At 38.0% G+C, this 27711-nt stretch overlaps 1 long non-coding RNA gene, 1 other non-coding gene and 1 pseudogene across 3 annotated transcripts; 1 reads left to right on the top strand and 2 right to left on the bottom strand.

Moving 5' to 3' along the window:
- The first annotated feature begins 10584 nt into the window (after nt 1-10584).
- Nucleotides 10585-14507, top strand: LOC136231378 (uncharacterized). Of its 2 annotated transcripts, XR_010689775.1 has the most exons (5): nt 10585-10821; nt 10899-10955; nt 12699-12791; nt 13297-13354; nt 13435-14507. It is a non-coding gene; the product is annotated as an uncharacterized lncRNA (long non-coding RNA). The 2 variants fall into 2 exon arrangements; XR_010689774.1 differs by having other exon boundaries at nt 12699-13354.
- Nucleotides 11078-12041, bottom strand: LOC136229039 (tetraspanin-6-like; annotated as a pseudogene).
- A 1278-nt stretch (nt 14508-15785) lies between the features above and the next one.
- LOC136231442 (small nucleolar RNA R71) lies at nt 15786-15892 on the bottom strand. Its single transcript, XR_010689827.1, has one exon. It is a non-coding gene; the product is annotated as a small nucleolar RNA R71 (small nucleolar RNA).
- Nucleotides 15893-27711: the final 11819 nt, after the last annotated feature.

Below are 27711 nucleotides of genomic sequence, written 5' to 3' on the forward strand. Positions count from 1 at the left end.
AGTGGAAAGGCAACAGTCTCTCCATTGCAGGTAGATTGGTGCTTATAAATTCTGTGATCAGCAGCTCTCTGCTCCACTCCTTTGCTATTTTTCGTTGGCCTAAGTCTCTTCTGGATCGCATCGATCGAGCAATGCGGAATTTCTTATGGAGTGGAGATATTAATGTTAAAAAAGCGGTAACCGTTTCTTGGAAGGTGGTTTGCTCTCCTCGCTCGGCAGGCGGTTTGGGAGTTCGTAGTATTAAAGAAGTTAACTTGGCGATGTTGCTCAAACTGGGGTGGCGGGTTCTTAATGAAAAGAGTCTAATCCCCAGTCTTCTCAGGAGTCGGTTTATCAAAGCTAATAACTGTCCAGCCAATCTGTTTGGAAGTTCTTCTTTGGGTTCTCTTCGCATTAGTCTTGATACAATCCGAGCTAACATTCTTTGGATCATTGGAACTAGCTCGAACCTTTGTTTCTGGATGGATAACTGGATTTCTCCGGATGTAGCGACTCAGTCTCTTGTATCAGGCCCATATAGAGTTTTTCTTATCGAGAAAGTATCGAATTTGGTGGTTAATGGTAACTGGTCTGAGGATCTCCCTGTCCCGGATCATGTTGCGCACAGGATTAGAGGGGTTCAAATTGGCCCTTGTTTGGAGGATATAGGAGTTTGGAAGCCTAGTAACAATGGCTTATTTTCTGTCAAAAGCGCAATGCAGTTGCTGAAACCGCCTTCTTCAGTTGTTTGGGCGAATTTTATTTGGAAGGAATTTTTGCCTCCCTCCCGATCGCTGATCTGTTGGAAGGCTTTGCTTGGCAAACTCGTGACAATGGATAATTTAAGACGACGAGGTTTTATTGACCCCTCGTGGTGTCCTTTATGTGAGTCTAATGCGGAATCTTCTAACCATATTTGTGTTTCTTGTAATTTCGCTAGAGCGGTGTGGAAGGGTGTTGGAGATGCATTCAGCGTCAAAGTTGATTGTAATTTGCAGATGGTGCAGCTCCTTCAAACTGCAATGACTGCCAATCTCAGCTCCCAAATTTTGCAACTTTGGCAAGTGGCGGTAATTTCGGTTTTCTAGGCAATATAGAGAGCGCGTAATGATTATGTTTTCAATGGGGTGTGACCCGTCGTTAGCTCGGTCTTAAGAGTTATTTGGCAGTGTATCAGAGAAGCGAGCACCATCACTAAAGGATATGCCAGAAACTCCATGGAAGATAGGAACATACTGCGAAACTTTGGCTTGACGGGCAGGCCGAGACCTGTTCAACGTTTGCTGTCGTTTCATTGGCTCCCTCCGCCTCCAAGATGGTTTAAGGTTAATACGGATGGTGCGGCGACTGCAACACATGCCGGCGCTGGTGGGATCTTCCGCAATTGCAGTAATTTTCCCCTTGGCTGCTTTGCCTCCCCGCTTGGTAAACGAGAGGCCTTCTTTGCAGAAATTAAGGCGATAATCCTTGCAATTAAAAAACCTGTCGACCTTAATTGGTCCCCTCTCTGGCTTGAAAGTGACTCGCTTTATGCAGTAGAGTTAATCAGAAAAGGTTTACACCATGTACATTGGGAATTACTTGGAGATTGGTTGTTTACTCTTCATATTATTCGCTCTAGAGGTGTCAGAGTCACCCATATTTATCGGGAGGTTGCGGATTGTTTATCTAAGTTTGCAGTTTCGGTCACTACGGATCGCTGGTGGAACTCCTTTTCGGGTTTCTGTTCATTAGCAGTTTATTTGGATGCTAATAGTACTGAACTGTTTAGGTTTTGTAATTCGGCTACGGCCTAACTTTTGTATTCTTTATTCTTTTTCTCTTTTTAATAAATTCTTGGTTTCTTGGTTTGGGTTCGGTTGTTGGGACGGTGCCAACCTAGTTGAGATCTTTCCTCTCCCGTTCCTACCTTGAAATCCTCTTTTACTAAAAAAAACAAATGACAAACAAATCTAATAATTCACATAGTTTATTTTAGGTATAGCGTTACATCGTGTATGAGTTGTATGTGTGGAAGAGCATCATTTTGAATAATTTTTTTTTTTCAAATAAAACATTATTTTGATTAGTTAATCCATATTTTATGCACTTATCTTATCGTGTATTGTATTTATATAAATAGATTATAATATTCATTTTGTAATTAATTCAAAAAGCATTGAGTTGTATAATATTTCATTGTCTAATCTCAGCAAAATCAACAAATTAGCAAACCAATGTGCAACATCAATGGAGAATACAAGATTCAGTATAAAACATTTCAAAATTAAGCTGCATTATGTTTAAGATTCTTAACATGTAAAAAAATTGTGTCTAATATAAATAATCGGATTTAGGAATGACCTAATAGACAAAAAAAAAAAAGTTTTAGAAATTTGGATTTAAAAAGGGTCTAAATTTTTTGATTTAGAGAGGGCCTAACAGTAAAAATAATAATTTTGGATTTAGAAAGGGCTTAAGAAGATCTGAACCAATTTTAAAATACTAATTCAGCACCTTGTTTAAATACGAAGTATTTATTTCTTTTAAAACAAATTTGCATGTCCATTTATTTTTTTCCTATGGGTTCACTTTTAATTTATATATAACTATAGGAGGAATTAAGAAAATAAGATATAACATTTGCCCTTAAACTTGTGTATGAGTGACTCTCTGAATTTTTAAAGTATCTCGATAGTTTTTTCAACTTGCATAAAATGTTCAGTTAGCCCACTGAACTTACGTAAAATATAATTAATTGATCACTCGGTTGTAAAAGAGTAAGTTAAATGCGGAAAATGTATTGCACGCATTTAAAAAAAAAGTAAAACAACCAAAATCGGGATATGCAATTGTATTTTAGAGAAGACAAGTTTTATAGTTGAACAAATAATAATTTCATTTTTAATCTATTCTTGAATTATGTAATAACATTCTAAAATGTGGAAATACATCTTCTGCATTTAACTTACTTTTTGCAATCGTGTGATTAATTGATTACATTTTATGTAAGTTTAGAGGACTAACTGAACATTTTATGTAAGTTGAGAGGCTACCGAAATACTGTGAAAGTTCAGATATCAATCTAGTTTTTTTTTTTTTTTTTTTTTTGTACAAGTTGAGACAAAATAATACATTAAGCCCAAAAAAAAAGGGGTAAAAACTGAGTGGAACGGCCCATTATGTAACATCCATGATAATAATATTTGAACTATTGTTTACTTATTTAACACGTTTATGATTAGCTATATATATATAGCAGAGAAAACATGTTCATAGTTACTAGTATTATTTATCAAGTAATACTATTATAGTAATGTAGAAATTATTTAATATTTCAGTATGAATGGAATCTCACAGATAATGACTATATTTTATATATTAACCTGAGATTTTATCAATCTATCTGATTTTTCAATATGCATTACAATAATATTTCTTACGGACCAAGAGGTATTATTTCAATCTTTAACTGATGAGGACATCTCCATTACGAACGCGATGAGAGGAACTGAAACGATAAGTGGGACAGTCTGACAGAACCTGAATAACACGTCGTGTCACTTTCCGCACACCGTATCACTCGGCGTGCCACTACAGCTCGATGTACGGAGCTCGTGCGAAGAAATGGCGAAATACCTGCGAAAGACAAAGGATTGTACTCACATACCGTGTGAGTTATGTGACACAGCGTGCATGGTCCATTGAGATGTCTTCTTCTTCTTCAAGCTGGGGCATTGTAATATCTACTTATTCCTAAGGTCCTTTAATTGTTTATAGTCTTAGTGGGGCATTGTAATATCTTTACTTAATCTAGAACAGAGTATATAAACTCTTTTATTTGTAATGAAAGTAACTTTTGATAAATATGAATTTCTGGCCGCTATTGTTGAGAGCTTTTCAGATATACTTGAGATTAACTCCTTCAGGTAAATGTTTGAGAAGAAAGTTTTTGTGGATTTAAGATTAAAATCATCAAGACGGATCTGTATTAGAATGTGATGGAATCAATTCGGAATTTTTATTTTATTTTTTATTTTTTATATTTTTTTTATGCTATTATCACTTGATTAATCATCGCAAGTGATAATGCTATTATCATTGGATGATTAGATCTCCTTCATTCACAACAACATCAGATTCACTAATATTTCATTTTCATCAGGTGATTTTTAAAATAAATAAATAATAATAATAATCCATTTTCATAACTAAAAAGTAGATTCGAATAAATTCAATACATCCAATAAAAAAGTACTTCAAATAAATAAAAACAATTTACTAATGATAACTAAAATAAATTCCAAATAATTCAAATCATAGTTCTAGTTGAGGAACATGATAAAAAAACCAATAATATATTGCTTTTTTTTTTATGTTACATGTCATTAATCCAGAAATAAAAACAGATACATGAATATAAATATGTAATAATAATAACACTAGACTAACATAAATTAAGTGAATTAATATAAAAGTATATGAAACACTTATAAAGCATACGAAGAACAAGAATAGAGAAATTCGAGGTCTGTATTAACATTAAATTACGTAAGTTACCATGAGTAAATTTATAATGACCAGAGTAGAAAACTAGAATCATATGAACAGACAGGAAGCAGAATAATTTCAGAGTGAAAAAAGCTGGAATTTCATTTTCAGTGTCTGAAATTAAACAGTTCGAATATGTATAAATAAAACTCGAACGAAGACTTGGAAGGAAGGTATTTGTTGGAATTTAAATTAATTCGAATTTATGGAAATAATGGTACGACAAAAGAAAAAAGCCGGGTTGGCCCAAAGGCTCCCATTTCGATGCTGCATTTGTGTCATATGGGTGTGCTCCTAACCTAGTGGGGCTTCGACTGCACGCCCCTACGAGTGGAGTGTTTTACCTTAGCTTTGATTCCTTTTATTCTTTTAAAAACCATTCCAGGTAGTTCACTTTGAGCATCAATTTCACATTCATCACTTGTCTATTTTGAGCTTATAGTATACCAGTAAAAGATCGCATAGTATATAATACATTGACGTATTTCAAGTTATTTTAAACTCCATTTATCAGTTATATATTTAAGTCTCGTGTTGACAAAAAATAACAATCCAAAATTATTATTTATATACATTTTTTTTCCAACAATTTTCTATGTGAATGAAAGTGGAAGTAAAAAAATTGATAAAATATATACTCACTGTTAGATATCTTTTTAATTAGAAGCTAGGAAGAGATCAGAAGAAAGAGTCGGACATCCCAACCAGGTTGGCACCTCCAACTCTTGCACCGATCAACCCAATATATTAAATAAAATAAAAATAGTACAAAGGAAGAGTCAAGAAGATCGTGCATGCGCAATATTACAGAGATCATCAAAAATAAATGAACGACAAAAATCAGAAGCAGATGGCCACCAAACTAGCTCCGGAGATAGAACTCCATATCGTGTCAGGGCATCTGCGGCGCGGTTACCTTCCCTATATATACGTGAAATTATCACATTCATGAGCGAGCAGTGGTATCAACATCTGAGCCAATCTTGGAGGATCAACCATATGACCTTAAAGGATCGTTGGTGCACCAAATTGACTACTAGGGTCCAATCTGATTCGATCCAAAGCTGATGCTATCGTTTCTCCACGCCATTTCCACAACAAAGATGATTGCACGAAGCTCAGCAATGTGCGCGAATGGGCTGCCGATTGGGAAAGCAAAGCAGCCTTTTGCGAATCCTCTCTCAGTTCGAAAAATCTCTCTAGAGCCAGCAGCACCTGGCGATCCAATTGCGGATCCATCCGTGTTGACTTTCATTTTTCTCACGGTTAGATATCTCAAATTACTTCATTAAGAAATGGTAGAACTCCTTATATATTATCAATTATATTTCATAGTAAAAAATATAAATGATAAAAAAATTTACGTTCAAACATTATAAAAAGTGGGATTAAGGTGCAAAAATACATGTAGTCGTTGAGAACCAAAAGCAATTTTACCCTTAACATATAAAATGATGTAATTCTACTCTTAATATAGGCAAGTTGTAGTAATTTCAGATATCATTATACATATATTTTATTCTTTATTTTGCATCAATTTCATTAATGCTTGTGAAAAACTTGGATGAATCATTGCCAAAAAAAGATGTCCCTAGGAAGGAAAATGATTCAGCTCTGATACCAATTAATACAAATTAATGATGAGTGAGTTAGTTTTGATCGTAAACCAACAAAAAAGTTTCTTCTCTAGCTAAACTAGAAGGGTGAATCCTAAGATTTATGAGCTAAAACCCGTAGGAATCAAAGATCCCCATTGATAAAAGGGATGAACCCTAATACTTCTAAAAATGAAAGATAATAATTTGATTTCATAAAAGTTAAACATTATAATTAAAGATATAAATTTATATCATCTCAAACCCTAAAGAATAAATTATATAAAAGCCCAATTTACATAGATAATTAAAAGGGTAAGGTTAAGGTTAAAATGAAGTGGGATAAATATGTGGCAAATTTGTAAATAAGGTGGTGACATAAGTTATAAATAAGGAGTGACAAACTTGTAATAAGGAGAAAGCTAGGTGAGGGTCAAATTTAATCTGCAAGACTTTTTAAAGAGTGTGTGGGATTCATTTCGAAATTCCACTAGGTGTGTGAGATTCCCACACGGCATGTGGGCTAGGTTCTGAATCTTTGATGTTAAATTTTTAAATCCACACGTCGTGTGGACCTGTCTTTCAGCAAAGGGTCTTCTATTTGCTTTGGTGTGTTGACCCTTTGACCCAAATTTATCCACCACTAGTCTCCTCACATGTCGTTGAATAAGTGTCCGTATCATAATATCTTATGTAACATTATTTAGAACATTGTAATTAACTTTTAGAACACATGCTATAAAAATTAGAACATATGTAACATTAGCTAGAACATTGTACTTAACTTTTTAGAACGCAGACTATAAAATATAGAACATATACTTCAACATAGTTCTGTTAGACATATTTTAAAACTAATATCGTATGTTTTACAATTAATGTTGTATGTTCTAAATCACCAGACTATTCAACAGTAGAAAGAAGCCGGTCCAAGATAAAAATGAGATCATTACAAATCTGACCCAATTAAAGGACCCAATTTACATATCTCTGTTGGCAAAACCAACAACTTCGCTTTACCACCCATGTATGTCATCACAGTTCCCTCTGTGCTCCACTGTCCGTTCCAAGACAAAAAAAACACGTACACCTCTCTTTTGTTGACATGCTTCTACATTTAGTAAAATAGACACGTGATCAAAACAAAATAAAACCAATTCATCTGTAAATGCGACAATGAATGCGACAAGCTATACCAAATGTGACGCCAAATGCGACAAGCCATATCAAATGCGACGCCCAATGCAACAGGGGCTCTAAATGCGACATAATCCATGTTGTCGCATCTGCGACAATAGTAATCCTTGTCGCATTTACAGAATCAGGCGAAAATGGCGGGATCGAATAATTTCAAGATTGAAGCAACAACATTCGAATACCAACTGTGTATTTTTAGTAATGTGTATGAAAAATGAAGAAATGATACTTACATGAACTTGAATGGTGTATGAATGTGCTTAGATCTTGGGTTGAGTTGATGAATTTTGCTGTGAGAATTTGAAAATAAATGAAAGGGAAAGAGGAGATGGTTGAATATTCAGTTATATACAACTAAGGGTAATTTTATCCAAAATGGGTGGAAGCGTCTAATTTGGTAAAATGGAAGCAATGTGCGTTAGATATGTAAATGGGGTCTTTTAGTGGGCCAGATTTGTAATTATCCCATATAAAATTGTCAATGAACTTTGTATTTAAGTATTTAACATTTATTTAAATTTTCTATCGAATTTGGATGACAATAGCCGTTAAGAGATTCAGTCTGCCGATGTGGTCATTTTTACTTTCATATGGACAAATAAAAAAATAAGTTTCTTGAATATGATGGAGAGTAAAAATTAAAAAGAAATTATAGAAATTGATTTCCAGTTCTAAGTTGTAAATCAAGCTTGAAAGAACATAGATTTTGGTGTTAGGGAAGAAAATCGATTTGACAATTCTGATGTTAGAATTCACAAAATTGAAAAGGCGAACCTTGACCTTCGATTCTCTTACCTTCTCCCATATTTATAGGGAGCAAAACCGCGTGGCGGATCGCTTGGCAGCTGCTGGGCATGGGGGGGATGTTAGGTGTTTCTACTCTTTCCGTTCCTCCTTCTTTTCTGTTACCTTCTCTTCTTGAGGATAGGATTGGGGTCAGTCTTCCTAGACTGATCCCGGGTTAGGTTTTTGTTTGTTTGTTTTTTTTTCTTCCCTTCTTACCAAAAAAAAAAAAAGAAAAGGCGAACCTTGAGCTTGGAAGAACCCATTGGAAATTAATTTTTATAATTTTTTTTACTTTTAATTTTTTTTTTATCTCTCCTAATCAGTAAACTCTTATTTTTATTTGCACATACAACAAACCGAATCGCCCTAATAATGTATGTAGCCCAAACTCGATGGAAAAGTTAAATAAGGATCTGATCCATAAGAAAATCAATGATCAAATACTCAATATGAAAAAGTAATTGATCAAAGGCTTGATCTTTAAAATAGGCACAATTCAGGGGCTTAAAATTGATCGGTACCATATATTTTTTTTAAAATCATCATTTTTAGAGTCTTCTCTTTACAAACATTAACTTTCCCTCTCCTTATAAATAACACTTCAATTATTTCATACCCCTAAAAAATTGAAGAATTAAAGTTGCTTAAAATTTTATTTAATTCTTAAAAATTTTCATTTTGAGGTTGCTGTTGGTCAAATTTGGCAAAATCAATATAAAATAGCTAATAACATATGGTTTGCTTTGTAAAAAAAACTACAGGCACCGATCTGCAAACGTAAAACCACGTAAGTTTTATTTGAAATTCCCTAAAGTAATAATACTACTACATACTATAGCGTGCTGAAATTGAGAAATTAATTAATATTTAAGTATGAATTAAATCTCACAGATAGTGACTATATATTAACCTGAGATTTTATGTATCTATCTGATTCTTCAATATGGATTACAATGATATTTCTTCCTAGTATTGACCGAAATTAACAATGTTAATTCACAATATCTTTAACTAAGCCGGCTTTAGCGGAGTCAACTAGAGCCTCATATTTAGTTATGATGTGAATATTTATATTTTTCACGAAAATTTTATTTAATTAAATAATTATTTAATTTAATTATTTAATTAAGTAATTTTTTCAAAATTGTATTCAGGATTATCTCTAAATAAGTTTTCTTTTTAAAACAAATTCATTTGAATGGATTCCAACAAACTTGATTTTTTTCAAAGAAATATCATCCACTCATTTGCAACTTCTTTGCACAATTTTGATTCGTGCATATTATAATTGATTTACAGAGTGATTGAGCTATTTTTATCTTGGATGTGACCGATTGTTAGTTTGCTTGCACATTCTCGAGGCAATGCCATGAAAGTTGTAAAGAGAACGACGTCGTCCACGACTCATCCTAGAATATTCTTGTTCGGTATTTTCTAACCGCGCTTTAACAATTTTAAGACCTTTCATGTTGCCATGTCTACCGAATAGACTGTTGGGTTAACTGATTTCAACAATCTAGTTTCCTTTAAGGGGTCTCACTTCTGATGGTGGAAATAAAAGATGCGTTTCTACCTTACCACAAAATAGGTTGCCTCTATTCCGACTAGAAAACCTGTTATTGCTGAAACTAATGAGGCTCAAAAGCATGTTATTCATAAATGGTGATTTTCTTTGTAAAAGTTACATCTTGAATGGTCTGGTAGATGATCTATATGACTACTATAATTCTGAGAACAAATTTGGCAAGGACATTTGAAATGTGTTGCAAAAGAAATTAATATGACACTAAGGAGGCTGGAATAAATAATTATGGTGTCAGTTGCTACCTCATATTCAAGATGACAGATGATAAACCTGTGGAGGCACAATGTCATGAACTCTAGAAAACTGCTCATGAGATTATCTTGAAAGGTATGACTCTTAATGAAGAATTTCAAGTTGTTGTTATTATTGACTAGCTGCCTCCATCGTGAAAGGATTTCAAATATCTTCCTAGGCATTAAACTAGAGATTTTTCGATGGAGTGTTTGATCACTCATCTCCATATTGAGGAGAATGCTCCAAAATAGGATGAAAATGTAGATGTGTTTATTAACTAAAAAAATACTAAGAGATCCACTATTGTTCTAAAACCTAATAGAAAAGGTTCAAGAATCAAAACCACAAACATAACTAAAACGGCAACCCTCGGAACAATCAGAATTGGAACCTTCAAAGGAACCAAAATAGACCACATGACACTACAAGAAAAGCTACAAGAAAATAGCTTGTTAGCTACTGTTTTTAGCGACCGAATAGATTTTGGTCGCTATTTACCGACTAATTTCGTCGCCCATGGTTTTACCTGGTCGTTGTACAAGGCGGTAAAATTGCCGCCCTATTGCAGCTACTGGAAAATTCATCCAGCGACCAAACCTTCGTAGCAAAATCAGAAAAACCAAAATTATATATTAAAAAGAAAAAGAAAATTAAATTAAATTAAAACCTAAACCTAAACGTGTGCGTCTCTCTCTTCTCTCTCCTTTGCGATTTACTTCTCTGTTCTCTCCTGTGCGATTTTCTTCGACCTAAGTCATGAACGGCGTCTTCTTCTAGTCCCTTCTCTCCTCCGCGCTTTCTTCTGCTCGCATCTTCCCTGACCCAACTCCACCTTCAACCTTCGACCTTCGACCTTCGCCCTAACCCCCCTCCATTCGATGTAGCCTCTGTATCCGATTAGCTCATGGGGTGAAGGTTTGTATTTGTTTTTTCTAGATTAGGGTTTTAATTTCTATTTTTATCTGATGCTAATTTATTTTCTTTCCTTGAAGATAAGAATCTGAGAACTTGAGAACTCAGTGTTCTTTTGCAAGAAGGAATTTCTCGAGGTAATCTCACTCTATTTGGGTGTTTATATGTTTATTACAGAGTTTGGTATTAGTTTGCTATATCAGTGTTGGTTTTGGCTGGATGTCTTGGTTTTTGCTCATATTTAATTGCTCATATTTGTTCATAATGTGATTGAAAGAGTGAACTTGTTAAACCAATGAAGATGCTCTCTTAAGTAGGGATCACTGGGGCTTGGAGCATCTGGGTCTGTCATGATCTTCCGTATACCAAAAAAAAAAAGATTTAAACCCATAGAACATTCATTAAAGATTAGCATAAAACCTATTATTGAACCTTGAAATTACAATCCTCTGAAACTGAAATAGTATAAGATGAAAGAAAGAGTAGTAGTAGTACCTGAATATGAGACATTTATTTATCCATAAAATCAAGAGGAGTCCAAGTAGAAAGTTTATCACAAGTTTTAGAACCCAAAATACAACTTCTAACAGTCCTCCAATACTCTGGATTTTGAAGTCTTTGTCTCAACCAAGGTGAATAGTCTTGAAGCCTATACTCTTTATAATTCCTACCTGGAACTACAACTCCACCTGCACCTTCTCCTGTTACTACAAATCCAAATATAGTTAACCCCATCAATGTTCCAATTAGAAATAACATAACTACTAAGTATACCCAAAGTGCCCATGCTACATGAAAACATGCTCCTATGAAACCTGCTAGTGATATTATTAACACTACAAATCCAACTACTAGAAGTGGTGTCTGGAGGAAACTTTCACAGGTTGTACTGCTCCTTGCCATCCATAGCCCGCCCCCGATTATCGGTATCGATGCTAACAGAGTGAACAGGTTTAAGAAACCTATCAATGTGTTGCTGAATCGGTACATGTTTCTGTTGAATGGCCTTGTTTTCTTGTGTTATCCTGGTTTTTTCAAACACTTCTTTTGGATGAGCTTCTTTTCTTGTGATATTGTTTCTTGTTTTGCTTTTTCTCTTTTAGTAATGGATGGATGGATGGATGGAGTTTGCTTTTCTTTTATTTAATTAAAGATTCATTAATTGAAAATGTTTATCAACTTTTCTCTATTTGCTTTTTGTATATATATTTTCTTCTTTGTATTAGTGTGTATATTATTGTTGATTAACAACTTTTAAAAGTTCAAACAGATAATTGAATTTTTTTGGGTGAGAAAATGTATTAATCCCTTTTAGTACTTCCAATAATTTGAAAGAATATATATTTTTTTCTTTTGAAGAATGAAAGAATATATTTGGTATGACATGAATGGAGGAAGGCCCTTTTCAATCTTGTCCATTATCTTTTTGAATCTTGAGTTCCTCAACTTTCTTTTTATGTCTTTTTTGCAGTAGTAATTAAAGGGGGAAAGTAGAAAATTTAAGGGCTTAATACATTACAAACTCTCTAGATTTTGTCCAAAAAATTTAGACTTTTAGTCCATAACGACGCACATTATATAGTTGCAATTAGGGTATACTAGGTGGTGCTAGCTCTCGAGTTTTGGGCACATATGCATGTGGAAACCAATAGATCATGTGATACACGAGCTGCTTACTTTGAGTGTATCCTCCATAAGTTTGTCATCCTAAGCAATAACAGAATTTTATATTAAGTCTCCTAGTTCCTGTTTAGTTGTTTGTATTCCCTATTTTGTGAGATCAAAATTTCCAGATTTTAACTTGAGGGTTTATTTAATTCTTATGCCTTTCTATATGATTGCATTATTAATTTAGTTTTATGTATGTGAATTTCATCCAGGGGTTATATTGAGGCAATCAGGGAAATTGAGCAACAAGTTCAGGCTAGTGGAGGCACATTAAAATTTGATGACATTGTTGTAGCATGTGGCATGTATTTCTCTAGTCTGTTTGTCTAGTTTCTATCATCATCACATATCTTCTTTCTTCATTCTGTTCTTGCTTTATGGCTTTAGCAATTTCTTTTTCCTTTTTATCCTTTCACTTGACTTCATTATTACAAAAATGTGGAGGTTGAATCAATTTCTGGTATGCATAAATGTAATAGTTGTTACAGAAGGGGCAAAAGTTGTCCTTGAGGGATTCTAGCTATGGAGAATGCTTGAGAAACTAAACATTTTTGGATTTTCAATATAAGAGTTACACATCAGGATTTTGACAGGTGATATGTATTATGCTTTTGATTCATTGATGAGTGGCCTCTAATTTAATGCCTTACATGGACTCGGTTAACTCACGTGCTTGCCATTAAGAATTGTCTAAGCAATGGGATTTAGGCATCAGAATTTTTTTGGTCTACAAATTCTGCAAAAATTAATAATATTTTATTTCTTGCTGATTATTAATGAAGATTATATTTGTTCTTATTTGATTTCCAGTGGAGGTACGATTGCTGGTTTTTCACTAGGGTCATGGTTTGGTAATTTGAAGGAAAAAGTATGTGTTATTATTTTTGAGATTCAGTTTCTGTCTGGTACATCAATTGACTCTAGTTCCATGTTCTTTTTTCTTTGCAGGTTCATGCATTCTCTGTTTGTGATGACCCTGATTATTTTTACAGCTTTGTTGAAGGTCTAACTGGGCTCACGGCAAGGGTTAACTCATATGATATTGTTCAAGTTCTTCCATTTTTATAATGATGACATAATTAATTGTCCAAATATAGTCTGATTAGAGGGTGTGCATGCTGATGCACATATAATCGAGATGCAGAATGGAAACTGCACGGAGGCACATGTCTGATGAATATGACTAGGGACAAAAGTCTCTGTCTGTTGAATATGTGCATATATAATCTCATTCCAATACATTTTAACCCGTGTTTTTACACCTAGTGCCGATCTTTTCATTTTCTTTGTCTAGAATATGCATTTCGTTTTAATCATTTACTGTTTCTATTATGATTGTTGTTAGGCATGAATTTGACTACAATTTAACATGTTATTTATAATGAATTAAGGGTGTTTTTAGGGTTAAAATATAAGAAAGAAGGTCTTATAAGTGTTTTTGTGCAAATAAGGAAAGATTAAGTCGAACAGACTGGAAGCAGCCTGTTTCGCGCATACCATGAGGAGTTGAGCCTTCTTTGATCCAGCGGTCTAACGCTGCAATTTCTGATGACGGATAGCGACAGGACAGAAAGCAGGTGCGGCAGGAGTGACAGGCAGGAAAGGCGGATAAGAGCAGTTTAAAAGTAGCATGATGACATGAAAGTTCGACCCTTGAGTGTTCAAGGGTCAAAAGGATTTTAACCGTTTCTAGCATTCTAGGATTTGTGAACAATTTGGTTGGTTTTTGTAATATTTTCTCGTATACTTTATGTACCGTGTTGACCTTTTCTTTTTCCCTTAAATAGACGTAATGAGGAAAGGAAAAGGAGGAGATATAGATCATCTTTTGTTGAACTTAAAGAGACGTTTTGGTAGAGAGAAGAGCTCTCGAGGAAGATGACTCCATTGATGGAGCTCTGTAGAATGGAAGCAGACTGTTCACTCGGCAATATGAGTGAGTAGTCATTTTGAATAGGTTTGGCCAGTTAGGGCCGATTATCTAAGTTCTCTAATTTCTATTTATGAATGAAGGTTGTTAATTTATGAAGTGTTTGATGAAGCTTTCTATTCCATTGCTTATGCATGTATGCTAGTGCTAGATGAATGATAGGGAACTGCTTTCATATTCACCGAACTTTTTTTATCAAACATCCAACCCCGAAGCAGGAATGTTAGGAGGTTGTATCAAGGGTTTTCTTTATTGAAATGTTGTTTCAATGGTAATGCAAGAAAGAACCAACCTTAGGGACGCTTATGGTTGTAGTAAGTCTTAGAATCTTAAGAACACACGAGAGTTGACTTAAGTGAGCATTAAAGCAGAGACCTTGACTTCACTTTGCGTTATTCATGAATAAATAGGGTGTTTAGGGGCTTAAGGTAACCTGTTCTGCTGTGCCTAGCCTGTTCTACCATTTTATCATTATCAAGTAATCGTTTTTATAAGTTAAATCTTTGACTTTTTTACTTATTCACAATATCTCTCAATATAAAGAATTCACATACCACGAACACCCTGTTCTTCAACGTTTTTCTGGTAAAATTTGGTCATCAATCCCTGTGGAGACGATACTCAACTTATCACTTTATTACTTGTATCTAGTGCACTTGCCAGAGTCTGTTCGGAGGACAACAAGTTTTTGGCGCCGTTGCCGGGGATTGAAAGCAACAAAATTTATCTGAAAATTTCTGTGAAACAAGGTGTTTTTAATCTATTTGTTAAATAGTGCAGCCAGAAGGAGTTTCTCCATTTGTTTATGCGCAGAGCTGGACCACCAGTTTTTCCTATCGATCTCGAATTAGAGAGAACGTGTAGACGAAACCGAGCGGGAGCTCGACGAGCAAGACAAAGAGAGCGGCAAAGAGAAAGAAGGATGGCTGGAAGAGTACCACCAGAACAACCAGTTCAACCTACTCAGGACGAGGAAGGAGAAAACAACAACCCTCCAGTTATGAGGATCAGAGACTATTCCAGGCCAACCACGGAAGGACACTCGTCGTGCATTGTGTTGCCAAACGAAGGAAACAACATGTTTGAAGTGAAAGCATCTATGATCCAAATGTTGCAGGCCACAGTGCAATTCAATGGATACCAGTCGGAAGATCCAAACGGGCATATCCAGGAGTTCATTACGCTGTGCAACACGTTTAGATCAAACCGAGGAGTTTCCGATGATGTGATCAGGCTAATGCTATTTCCTTTTTCTCTCAAGGACAAAGCAAAGAACTGGTTAAAGAACCTATAGCCAGGAACGATTACCACTTGGGAAGAGCTGGCCAGTGCTTTTCTAATGAAATATTTTCCACCTAGACAGGCCATCAAACTCAGAAATGAGGTATCCCATTTTGTGCAGGAGGAGGATGAATCCTTAGCCGAGGCATGGGAAAGGCACAAGGAATTATTAAGAAGGGTACCGAATCATGGCATCCCCATGTGGATGCAAGTGCAGAATTTTTTCAATGGAGTCACCAACATTTATAAAATCCAGATTGAATCCATTGCAAATGGTAACCCCGAAGATCTTGAACCACAAGCCTTGTACAACCTTATTGAGAAAGTCGTAAGCACGTGCTATAACTGGCACTCAGCTAGGAGTGAAGGAAAAAGAGCGGGGAATGATGATGTTGTGTCGAAACTGACCACCCAGGTAGAACAGCTTGCAAAGCAGCTCAGCAAGATTAATGTATCATCCATTCACAGCAAACCACCGTTCAATGATGTTTGTGATTTTTGTGGAGGACCTCATTTCAACATAAACTGTCCTGGAGTCAAGCAAGGGAAAGGTGAGCAGGAGCAATGTGATTATGCTGGATATAATCAAAGGAACCCACCAAACCCATACTCGAATACCTACAACCCAGCCACAAGAAATCATCCGAACTTCGGATGGACTGGGCAACCAAATCAGGAACAACCAAGGTACCAGCAGCAACAAGGAGGACAGTACCAGAGACAACCTCAACAACACTACAAACAGCCTGTTCCACCAAAGGAAGATATAGATACGGACATGAAGACCATGATGATGCAATTCATGAAGCAAACACAAGCGTCAATTAAAAATCTAGAGACACAGGTCCATCAACTTGTTGCATCTTCGTCAAAAGGAAAAGGAATAATGCCAAGCAACACCGAACCAAACCCCAAAGGAGATGTCATGGCCATCACTCTGAGATCAAGTAAGAAAACTCAACCCCCTTTTCCCACTGATGAAAATGCTGAGTGTGCAGGTACCTATCGAACTGTTGAAGAAGAAAAGAAACAAGCTGTTCCTAGTCAAGAAGAACCCGTTGGGGTAGAATTGACCGTTGATCAGGACCAGGAGGAACAAGGAAAGAGGTACAAACCACCTCCGCCCTATGTGCCACCTGTACCTTATTCGGCTAGGCTGATAAAAAAGAAGCTTGAAGAGCAAAATTCGAAAGTGCTGGACACCTTGAGGAAGTTGCATATTAACATTCCCTTCGTGGAAGCACTTGCTCAGATGCCCACATATGCGAAGTTCTTAAAAGATATCTTGTCAAACAAGAAGAAGTTGGAAAACATATCGATGATCCAACTAAACAGGGACTGTTCTTCAATACTCCAGAACAAACAGCAGCTTTCGAAAAAGCTGAAGGATCCAGGAAGTTTTTCTATTCCCTGTTCAATTAGCAAGTTAAATATTGAAAATGCGCTGTGTGACCTAGGAGCTAGCATAAACCTTATGCCATATTCTGTGTATGCTAAACTAGGACTAGGAGAACCACAACCAACCAGAATGTCCATTTAGTTGGCTGACCGGTCGATATGTTACCCTAGGGGAGTAGTGGAAGATGTGTTGGTCAAAGTAGGAAAATTCATACTGCCTATTGATTTCATCATAATGGATATAGATGAGGACATGCATGTTCCTATTATCTTGGGTAGACCATTCTTAGCAACGGGTAAGGCATTGATTGATGTAGGAAAGGGATGATTATTTTTGCGAGTTAATGGGGAAGAAATCATTTTCAAAATGAATGAGGCTATGAGATGAGCTAACACTAGTGATGACACATGCTGTTTCGTAGATGATTTCCAAAGTCTTTCTACTTTGCAGAAACAGGGACAGGACACTCTAGAGGCTCTCTTGGGAGAAGAAGTGAACTTATGTGAGGGAACAAGATGTTCCATTAAAACCAACTTGCCCACACCTCCTCTAGATCCCACTGTTCCTACTCATCAAGAACCACCTGAAATACCCACTGTGCCATTGTCTAAACCTGAACTAAAACCTTTACCATCACACCTAGAGTATACGTTCCTTGAACCAGCTAGCGGAAGCCCGGTGATTATATCTTCAAAGCTAACCCCTGATCAGAAAGCTCAACTCATGGAGGTATTGAGAAGAAATAGGGATGCTATTGCGTGGAAAATTGATGATATCAAGGGTATTAGTCCGACAGTCTGCGTTCATAGAATTCTGATGGAGAAAGATCATAAGCCGTCCATCCAGCCACAGCACAGACTGAACCCCCACATGAAGGAGGTTGTGCGGAAAGAGGTGATCAAGCTGTTGGATGCAGGAATCATTTATCCCATCTCTGATAGTGTCTGGACAAGCCCTGTTCATGTTGTGCCAAAGAAAGGAGGAACCACAGTGGTTCTCAATGAGAAAGATGAGTTGGTCCCCACAAGAACCATAACAGGATGACGAGTTTGTGTGGACTACCGGAAGCTCAACGAGGCAACAAGGAAGGATCATTTCCCTTTGCCCTTCATTGATCAGATGCTAGAACGTTTAGCAGGGTATGCATTTTATTGTTTCCTTGACGAATACTCGGGGTACAATCAGATTGCCATCCACAGTGAAGATCAAAAGAAGACAACTTTTACATGCCCCTACGGGACATATGCCTACAGACGCATGCCATTTGGATTATGCAATGCCCCAGCTACGTTTCAAAGGTGCATGATGTCTATATTTCATGATATGGTGGAACGGACTGTGGAAATCTTCATGGACGATTTCTCTGTCTATGGAAATTCATTTGGGAGCTGTTTGAACAACCTTGAGGCTGTGTTAGTGCGATGTAGGGAGACCCATTTAGTCTTGAATTGGGAGAAATGCCACTTCATGGTTACCGGCGGGATCGTTCTCGGGCATCAAATCTCTGAAAAGGGGATGGAAGTGGACAAAGCCAAGTTGGAGGTGATAGAGAAACTTGTTGTTCCAACTAATGTCAAGGATGTGAGAAGTTTCCTTGGACACGCAGGGTTCTACCAAAGGTTTATAAAGGACTTCTCAAAGATCGCATTACCTTTGTCAGCCTTGCTACATAAAGATGCGGAGTTCTCATTTGATACAAGCTGTCTAAAGGCATTTGAATTATTAAAGGGCAAGCTGATCAAGGACAAGAAGGGAACCGAAAATGTAGCGGCTGATCATTTGTCTAGAATTTCTCATCCGAACAGCCAAGAACAACCAGAAATTGTAGAGATTTTTCCAGACGAGCGTCTGTATACTATACAGCCTGCTCCATGGTTTGCTGACATTGCTAATTTCCTTGCTAGTTCACTTAAGCCTCATAACCTGTCCACTAACCACAGGAAGAAGTTCTATTCAGAAATCAAATATTATTTTTGGGAGGAACCCTATCTTTTCAGGTTGTGCGCCGATCAGATCATTTGCAGGTGCATCTCTCAAGAGGAAGGACATGCAGTTTTGAGCCATTGTCACGATAGAGAAGTAGGAGGACATCATAGCGCGAGCAGAACTACAGCCAAAGTGCTTTGATGGGCGACGCCTAGTAGTGTTTTCTACGACAAAATATATATTACGATGATTGCGCTATGACTATGGATGTGGTCTTTCTAAGTGCTTTGTATCTACTAGATGTCACTACTTAGGGGCAAGTGTACCTCGTCGTATCAAGTAATAATCCGGTTAAGACCGGGTATCGAATCCACGGGATTTATAACTGCAAGTATTAAACGACTCGGTTTTATACGTTATTTAAGCGGTGAATACTTTGGGGTTGATGGGGTAACCAACTACAAACTATTCCTAACTACGTGTGAGGCGAATTTATGTAACGAAACTCTATGAAGCGAGATGGATACGATAAGTTATAATTATGATAAATAATGACTTCTAATGTTTATACGGTTAATGGTTTGCTCTTGCAAAGACGACTACGTGTAGAGTAACCGACCCGTGAAGTACTTAGACTACGTGGTTCCTAGTCAAGGCGTGTCTAATGCTTGGGACCAGAAATTAGGGCCCGTAAGTTCCATGGCTTGTCAATTTCTACGGTTTCCGGTTTGTCACTTCCGGTAAGGCAACACCTATATGAATCCCTAAAAATAGCCCGAATGGCATCGGTAGTCGCGTTCTCCTACACAACAATCAATTATAAATATCAAAACAAGTAACAAACATCAACACATATATAGAAAAGAAGATTATGAATCATAAATTATAAATATGGAAAGTGTAAATATGGATTACAAACAAGCCTAGTACATAGGATGAGATCAAGCTAATTAGCAAGTATAAAGGGAAGAATCCACCCTCGGAACTAGCTAACCGGACTCAAAAGCCGTCTCTAAGGACTTGAATGGTGGGGCTCTCGAGCTTGGTGTGCGGAGACGGAGCGGGACTTTGATGAAATGTCGGGAGCAACAGACAAGCTCTCAAGATGGAAGAGTTTAGTTACACAAAGCCTAAACACAAATCTAAACTACAATACTCAAAACAAGTATATTTTTTTTGCTCTCTCTACAATATGGTATATGGTATATGGTGGATCAAGAGCTGCCTATTTATACACATCAAGCTAGGGCAAAATTGTAATTTTGCAAGGTACAAGCATGGAGCAACATTATTTGTGCAGAAATCCCATAATCCGCCCCTGTAGACGCCGAGTCGGAGGACCTGTGACGAAAACCTGAAAACAAGACGGTTGAAGCGATTGATTCCGGAAGTTTTGAAAAAATATATAAAGAATAATAAGCGAAGGAAAATCGGCGGCACGGGACGTGCGCTCGGCGTCCGTCGGACGCACCGCGAGTGGCACGCTCTCGACGTCCGAGCAATGCCCGGGTCCGATGGCACGGTGCGCGCTTTCGGGGGCCGCTGAGCGCACGCGCCCGGTAGCGCGAAGCGCGCGTTCGGCGGTCGCGACGTGTGAGCGTCTGACGGTGCGGAACGCGCGCTCGGCGGCCGCGGGGTGCGCACGCTCGACGGTGCGAGGCACGCCCCGAGGGTCGTCGGGCGGGTGCCCAACCACGTCGGGCGAACGCCCAACGACCATTGGGCGAACGCCCGACGAAGGTTGGGCGCGGGCGCCCAACCTTGCGTTGGGCGCTCGCCCAACGCCGTTGGGCGGCCGCCCAACTCTTGTTGGGCGGTAGCCCAACCCCAATGGGCGACGCCCAAATTGGGCGTCGCCCATTGGTCCGGGGACCCGTTTGCCTATAAAAGGCACGGATCCCCATGCAAAAAAGGGAGAGAGGGATTTTTTTGGATAGCTTTCTCACTCTAAACATTTTTAGAGAGAGAGAGTGATTTTTTTGAGAAAAATATTTTTTTTCTCAAAAATTCCAAATTTCCTAAAGTTCAATTTTTACTAAATTTTCATTAAAAACGGAAGATCGTGGTTCGTGGAATCAATCGGCTTCGACCGTCAGATACCGAATTTAAGGTATTATCCGAGGACTAGACTCTTTATTTTATTTAATTTATTATCTTCTTCTATTTATTTTTTTTATGCTATAGTTTTTATTCGTTTAGATATTTATTTATTTCGTCACATTTTATTTAATTAGCGTATTTATTTAATTTTCATCTCGTGTTGAATAAAATTCGGTTTTGTTTTAAAATAAAAAACCTCGTTTTGATATCCCAATACGAACCGTGATCCGATAAAAAGGTAGTTCGGGCATCGAAAACGTTGTAATTATAAGTTTTTAATTTAAAAGAAATTTCTAAATAATGTTTTGAAATACAAAACGTCGTTTAGGAACTTCCGTTATCGACTATGATCCATCTTTGGTAGTTCGGAAATCCAAAACGATTGAATTGGATTTAATTTAAAGCTTTTGAATAAATCTGGAAACATTTAGGAGTGCTGCTGTAATTTACCTATTCTGTCACTAAAGGCCGTTTACCGACGGATTTTCCGTCGGTAAATCTGCCAAAACGTAAAAAATGCCATTTCAGTCCATTTTTCCTAACTTTTAAGCTTCTAATCTTTAATATATATATGTATAATTATGTAATATATGTTTTTCAAATTATTTTGGACCTTTAGCATATATAATTATTTGATAATATTTGTATACCATTTTTTATACTATTTTCTAAATAGAAGTATAATTATGTATATGTATTTCCTTTTTATTAATTTAGGCTATGTTTTAAATGATAGTTATTTGATATTTTGAGAAATAATTGATAGACATTAGTATATGTTATTTTTGGTATTTAAAACTATATTAGTTATGTATATATATATAGTGTTGGGATATTTGGGTTATTTTGTTGATTATTGAATGAAATTATTTTTGGGTAAATGTTATTTTCTTATTCATAAGATTTACTCATTATTTTCACATTTTTTTGTATAAATGTGTTGTACCTATTATTTTCATATACATATAGTTTCTTTTGTGTTAACTCTTACTTTCATATCTTCTTTTTTGATTTAAATGTATATATATATATGTCTAAATTATTTTCTTTATTCTTTTGGCCCATTCATGGGTCCATGTTCCAAATGAGTATTATTTGAGTGTGAATATTAGTTTAAAGGGGTTTATTATTGTAATTATAATAAGTAGAGAATCCATTAAGGAAAAGGGGGAAAATAAATCACAAAAAGAGTTTTCAATTTAATTATTTAAACTAAAGGTTTTTTTAGAGATTCTTAATGTAAATAAATAGTGTTTTCTTGACATTTCAAATCGTTTCTTAAAACATCACGCTTTAAAACCTTAGTCCATTCCAAACGACGGATTAAGCGAGCCTTGTAATTAAAATCGTTTTCATTGTAAATAATAGAGTTTTGAATCGTTTTCTTAAATGATTTGTACAAAATAAAATTGACTTGTATGTTTAACCACGTTTTCTCATCAAAGGTTTTTTTATCTCAATGTTTTCAAACACTCGAGTCGTTCCAACGGCGATTCGGGTAAACTTCATCAAACGGGGTTTTAAAACGCACCTAAATCGTTCCAACGGCGATTAAGGTACGAACCATGTAAATAAACTCGTTTTGGGGGAACAAGTTAGTGTAGAATAAACACACGACATGACTTTTAAATACGGTTGTAAATAAATCACTTCTTTCTCCCCCCTCTCTGTGTATGTATAACATAAATGGGTGATTCTTTACTAATATGGCTTTTCAATAATATATGCTCAAAACGGTTTCAAAAAAGAGAGAAAGAAAAGGGTTTCAAATGAATTTTAAACTTAAAGAAGTATACGATTAGTCCGTTATCGCCTAACATGCTGAGTAGGAGACCGGTGGTTCATAACCGGGAGATGTCGGGGTGCCTAGTAGCCTTTCTCCGGAAATGAGCTAGCCTTCTCGGCTCGTACCTAAGTTTTCCGAACCCACACCGGTCTCCCGCAAGGGATCGGTGTTCATTTTCCCATTCGTGGGTGGCGACTCTTCCATATCTCCGAGCTCCGGTCCTGCCGAGCAGCTTGATTCCACGATTGGTTGCTTTCGGCGCCAATCACCGCTTATGTCGCCATGAGGTTGTCCACCCCCCGGTCCGCCCGGGAGATTAGGCCGCGGCACCTCGTCTAACAAGTGGCGACTCTGCTGGGGAAGCGAGAAATTTGATTCCGGAAGGCGTGTATTAAGCCCTTAACGGGGACGGATCGTTTTACTTCTTTTCGTATGCATTCATGTGCATTATTGCAAACCCTTTGGGTAATTTCCGCGAAACCTCTAGCGAGAGTCCATTCGTCGCTCGAAAGAGGCTAGCGTAAGTTCCCCCTTACAGTAAGGCGCCAGAGGGTCCCCATCCATTCGTTAGGGGCGAATCTGTGCGGTCCTGTGAGGTCCCGCGGTCAGCCGTGTCAGCATATAGTAGCCTTAGAAGTTTCCATAGGATTACCCGTTACTATTTTTGATGTGATAAATGAATCAGTTCATGTTTTCAAACCGCCATAATACGTGTCTAATCCTAAAGTATGTAAAGAAAATGAGACGATGCGTTAATATATACTCATGAATCGATATACTAATCACCCTAAAACATCGAAACGATTTGAACTAAAGACGACTTAGTTATCTCGTATGAATGAACATGTGCGACCCGCCTTGTCCCTTTCGGTGTCCCGACGAAGGCACGTGTTCAGGAAATACGTTATGACGTAAGCACGTATTAGTATGAATCAGTTCGGTGTTAAGGATAGTTACATCTCGATACAAAAGACTATATTAACAGTAGCCGTTATTCACATTCTTTAAATAAGTTAGGATAAAACGAGATCATGACGAAACGAAAACGAAGAACATTTCTGTTTCGAACGACCCTGTCGTAACGTGAAAAGTTTCGCACGAGTAGCCCGTCCCTTCCGAATGAAAGACGAGCTTTTACGTTATGCCTCGTGTCGTTCTTAAGAGAAATGGATGTGTCCGTAAAGGTGACTAAGAAAATAAAAGAAAAGAAAAATAAACTAATCGACTAAAATCATTCCGAGACTACGATATATATCAATCCCGAGGGTAGTTAAAGAAAATAAACCAATGTCGTTGAATACGTGCCTCGGACGAGTGTATACCCCGTTTAAAATCTCGAAGCCGAATTAAGCCAAACCATATAATTGCGCCATATGGACGAGACTGTGGGTTTTGACTAACAACTCGATCATTTCGACCGTTATCAAAACTGCAAGAAATATGGCCCGATATACGTGTTTGCTTAATTCACGCCTAAAGGAAAGAGAACGGTGATATCCTCGCCTCGAATAAACATGCGATTCAACGAAACATTGATTTTCTATAACTACACTAAGGTGATATATCCCATGAATTGGGAAGAACAACGAACTGTTGCTAGCCGAAAGGTTACCGTGCGCTCAAAATAAGACTCGCCGTCTTTTCACGTAGCTAAAAGGAGCAAACGGATCCTCGACGCTAAGAACAAACGCGTTACGCGATGAGTCCGTTCCCTAAAAAAAATCCAAAGTGATTCCATCACTAAATAAACACGTGGTTACGTCTCTCAATAGATCCAAAAGATCCCGTGGTAATCCAAAAATCGAGACACGAACCCGCGCGAACAAAAGGGAACGAATCATTGACAATAACGAACGATTGGACTAGAAGAATAACTCGTACCACGTCTAAAAACTGAGATGCGCTCAAAGGGAGTCAAAACTCGAACTAATGCGTCTCACGAAAGGACGAAAGACAAGTTATTCCGAAAGGACAATCCAACTTGGTCGATTTCTTAGTCACTGAACGCTAATGCGTCAAAAACGAACTGTGTTGTATGGTGAATGATTTATTTTTCCGCAATAATCGACGGCATCACGCGTCCCTTGGACCGCAATGTGAGCCCCAAACCAAAATCCTAGGAAAGAGACCTGGACCAACGAGTGTGTGGAGGAATAAGGGTGGAAGAGAGATGTTGTGATACGTGTAAATAGAACTAACGTTTGTTTTTCTTATCTTATAAATAAATAAACGCACACACCACGAATCATGCATATAAAATCATGCATACATACTAATGGACACCGTTCGCGCAGACGTCATCATTAAGCGGTTGTGGTTTCGCGAGAGTAATCGGCTTGTCAGATAGTTTGATCAGCTACGAGTAGACAGTTCAGAATCAGTAGTTGTGGCTTCTGAATCATCTTCGTCTGGGTATACTCAGTCCTCCGTCAGTATGTCTGCGACCGACGAGAAAGTGGCTGAATTGGAAAACTCTGTCAACAATATCAATGATCAGTTGGCCGCAATCTTGGCCCAGCTAGCTGAGTTAGCACTGAAGGACAACAAGAGTGGTAGTAAGCGTGCTGAGAATGAGGTGAACGATGGCCCTCACTTTGGGAATGAGGAGGATTATCAGGATTATATCCGAAAACAGCTGGAAAAAGAGAAAGCTAAGGAAGAGGAGTGGAAGCAACACATCACACAGGAAGTGCAGGACTTGCGTGGAGGAAGTTCCGGAAGTCAGGACTTCTATAACTTGAAGAATTGTTTGTCGGCAACAGCTTTGCCTTTGAAATTCCGGCTCCCTGACATGAAAAAGTTCGATGGAACTGGGGATCCCACTGCTCACATGAATCAGTATGTTGCTGTGATGAAGCACACGATCCTGACTGAGGATCAAGTCCTAGGGCTGTTTAACACCTACCTAGAGGGGGCTGCCCTCACATGGTTCCATGCATTGCCGATGGTGACAAAGAGGGATTGGAAGGAGTTAGCGAAGTCATTCATCGCTCAGTATAGCTTTAACACCATGCTGGAGGTCACTTTGAAAGAGCTAGAGAGCACTAAGCAACAGGCTGGGGAATCCTTTTTTGATTTTGTGAAAAGATGGAGGGCTAAGGCCGCAGTGATGAAACAAAAGCCGCTCGAGCAGGATCAGATCCGAATGGTGGTTGGCAACACTTTGCCATATATCAAGAATGAGTTGCGGTATATGCCATTTACTGATTTCAATCAGATGTATAGTTGTGCCTTGACTGTTGAAGGGGATGGGGAGCCAAAGAAAGCTTATACCAAGTGGACAAAGTCTGGATATAGTGCCGGAGGGCCTAGTGCGAGTACGGACTCCGCAGCAGTGAAAGTGCTTGATCTTAATGCTATCGAAAAGAGGCAGTTCGCCAAATTTGATCAGACCTACGCAAAAGTTTTCGAACGATTGCAGAAAAAGGGGCTGCTGAAAGCTCTTACTCATTATAACAAGACACCGCCTCCTCCACAGATACAAGCTAGGGGATATTGCGAGTTCCACAGCAATTATGGGCATACAATTGAGAATTGTGAGAGGCTGAAACATGAAATCCAGGATTTAATCGAGGAGAAAAAGATAGCTGATCCTTCGTCGACGAACCCTTCCACTAGGCGTAATCCATTGCCTAATCATAGGGTAAGCATGATCGGAATGGGTCTGACAGAACGTGTAGTGATGGAATCCTTCGAGGAGAATGAAGAGGAGTTGTTGGACTCCGACGAAAAGAACAATGTGGGAAATGGTCTATATGTGTCCTTCCTTGGCGAAGAACAGGAGAATGAACTAATGGATGAAGAGTCGGACGGTGGAGCACCGTATGATGAAGATAGTGCCGAAGAGACCGGGGAAGGGTCGTCTCGGACTATTGTGCCAGAATTGGGTCTGTTTAGTGGTGGAGAAAACCCCGAGGTGCACTTGCGTGAATATATGCGCGATATGTTTGTCGAATCCTTCGGGGTGGATGAGATTGCTCAGTGGTTTCACCATTCGCTGATAGGCGAGCCTTTGGAATGGTTCCACTCATTACCCGACTCTTGCAAGCATGATTGGGATCAATTATCAGATTTATTCTTAGAAAAGTACCAAAGAGCCGAGGACAGGGCCGCAGAGCGCTTCGTAATGCAGATTGGACCTATCAAGCATCCGCTACCGAGGGTTAGCAAATATAATGGCGACAAGGACCCTATGGAGCACCTTCACTTCTACTTGTCGGCTATGGCGCCTTTGGGTTTTAAAGAGGAAGAGATCACTAGCTTGTTTTGCAATTCGTTGATGGGTGAACCGTTAATGTGGTACATGTCGTTGCCAATGTATGTCAAGACCGATTGGGCAGCAATGACGAAGAGATTTATCAAGGAGTATACAGTATGGATGCTAGCAGAGCAAACCCCTGATTCTCCGTCTTACCAAACACCTGATGCGGTGTTAGCAATGCCTAGGTATGGTGGATACCAGGATCCTGTGGAGCACGCGAGGTTATTCCGCAATCATACGTATGACGCCGGATTTCCGCAATGTGAGTTGCATGAACATTTTCCGGAAACCTTGATGGGTGAAGCCTTATTGTGGCATCAAGGCCTATCAGAGGAGGAAATGGGTCATTGGGTACCGCTCAGGAGTGCCTTTGTGGCAAGATATGAGATGTATGTTCCATGGACGGGATCCCTGGAGGATCTGGATAGGATCAGGCAGTTCCCCGAGGAACCATTCGTGGATTATGCTAGGAGGTGGAGACGCCGTTATGAGCAGTGTGATGAAACAATGAGTGATAAGGTGCAGCTTATATGCATACAACG

This window comes from Euphorbia lathyris, chromosome 5 (assembly GCF_963576675.1).
Source record: "Euphorbia lathyris chromosome 5, ddEupLath1.1, whole genome shotgun sequence".
Taxonomy (NCBI): domain Eukaryota; kingdom Viridiplantae; phylum Streptophyta; class Magnoliopsida; order Malpighiales; family Euphorbiaceae; genus Euphorbia; species Euphorbia lathyris.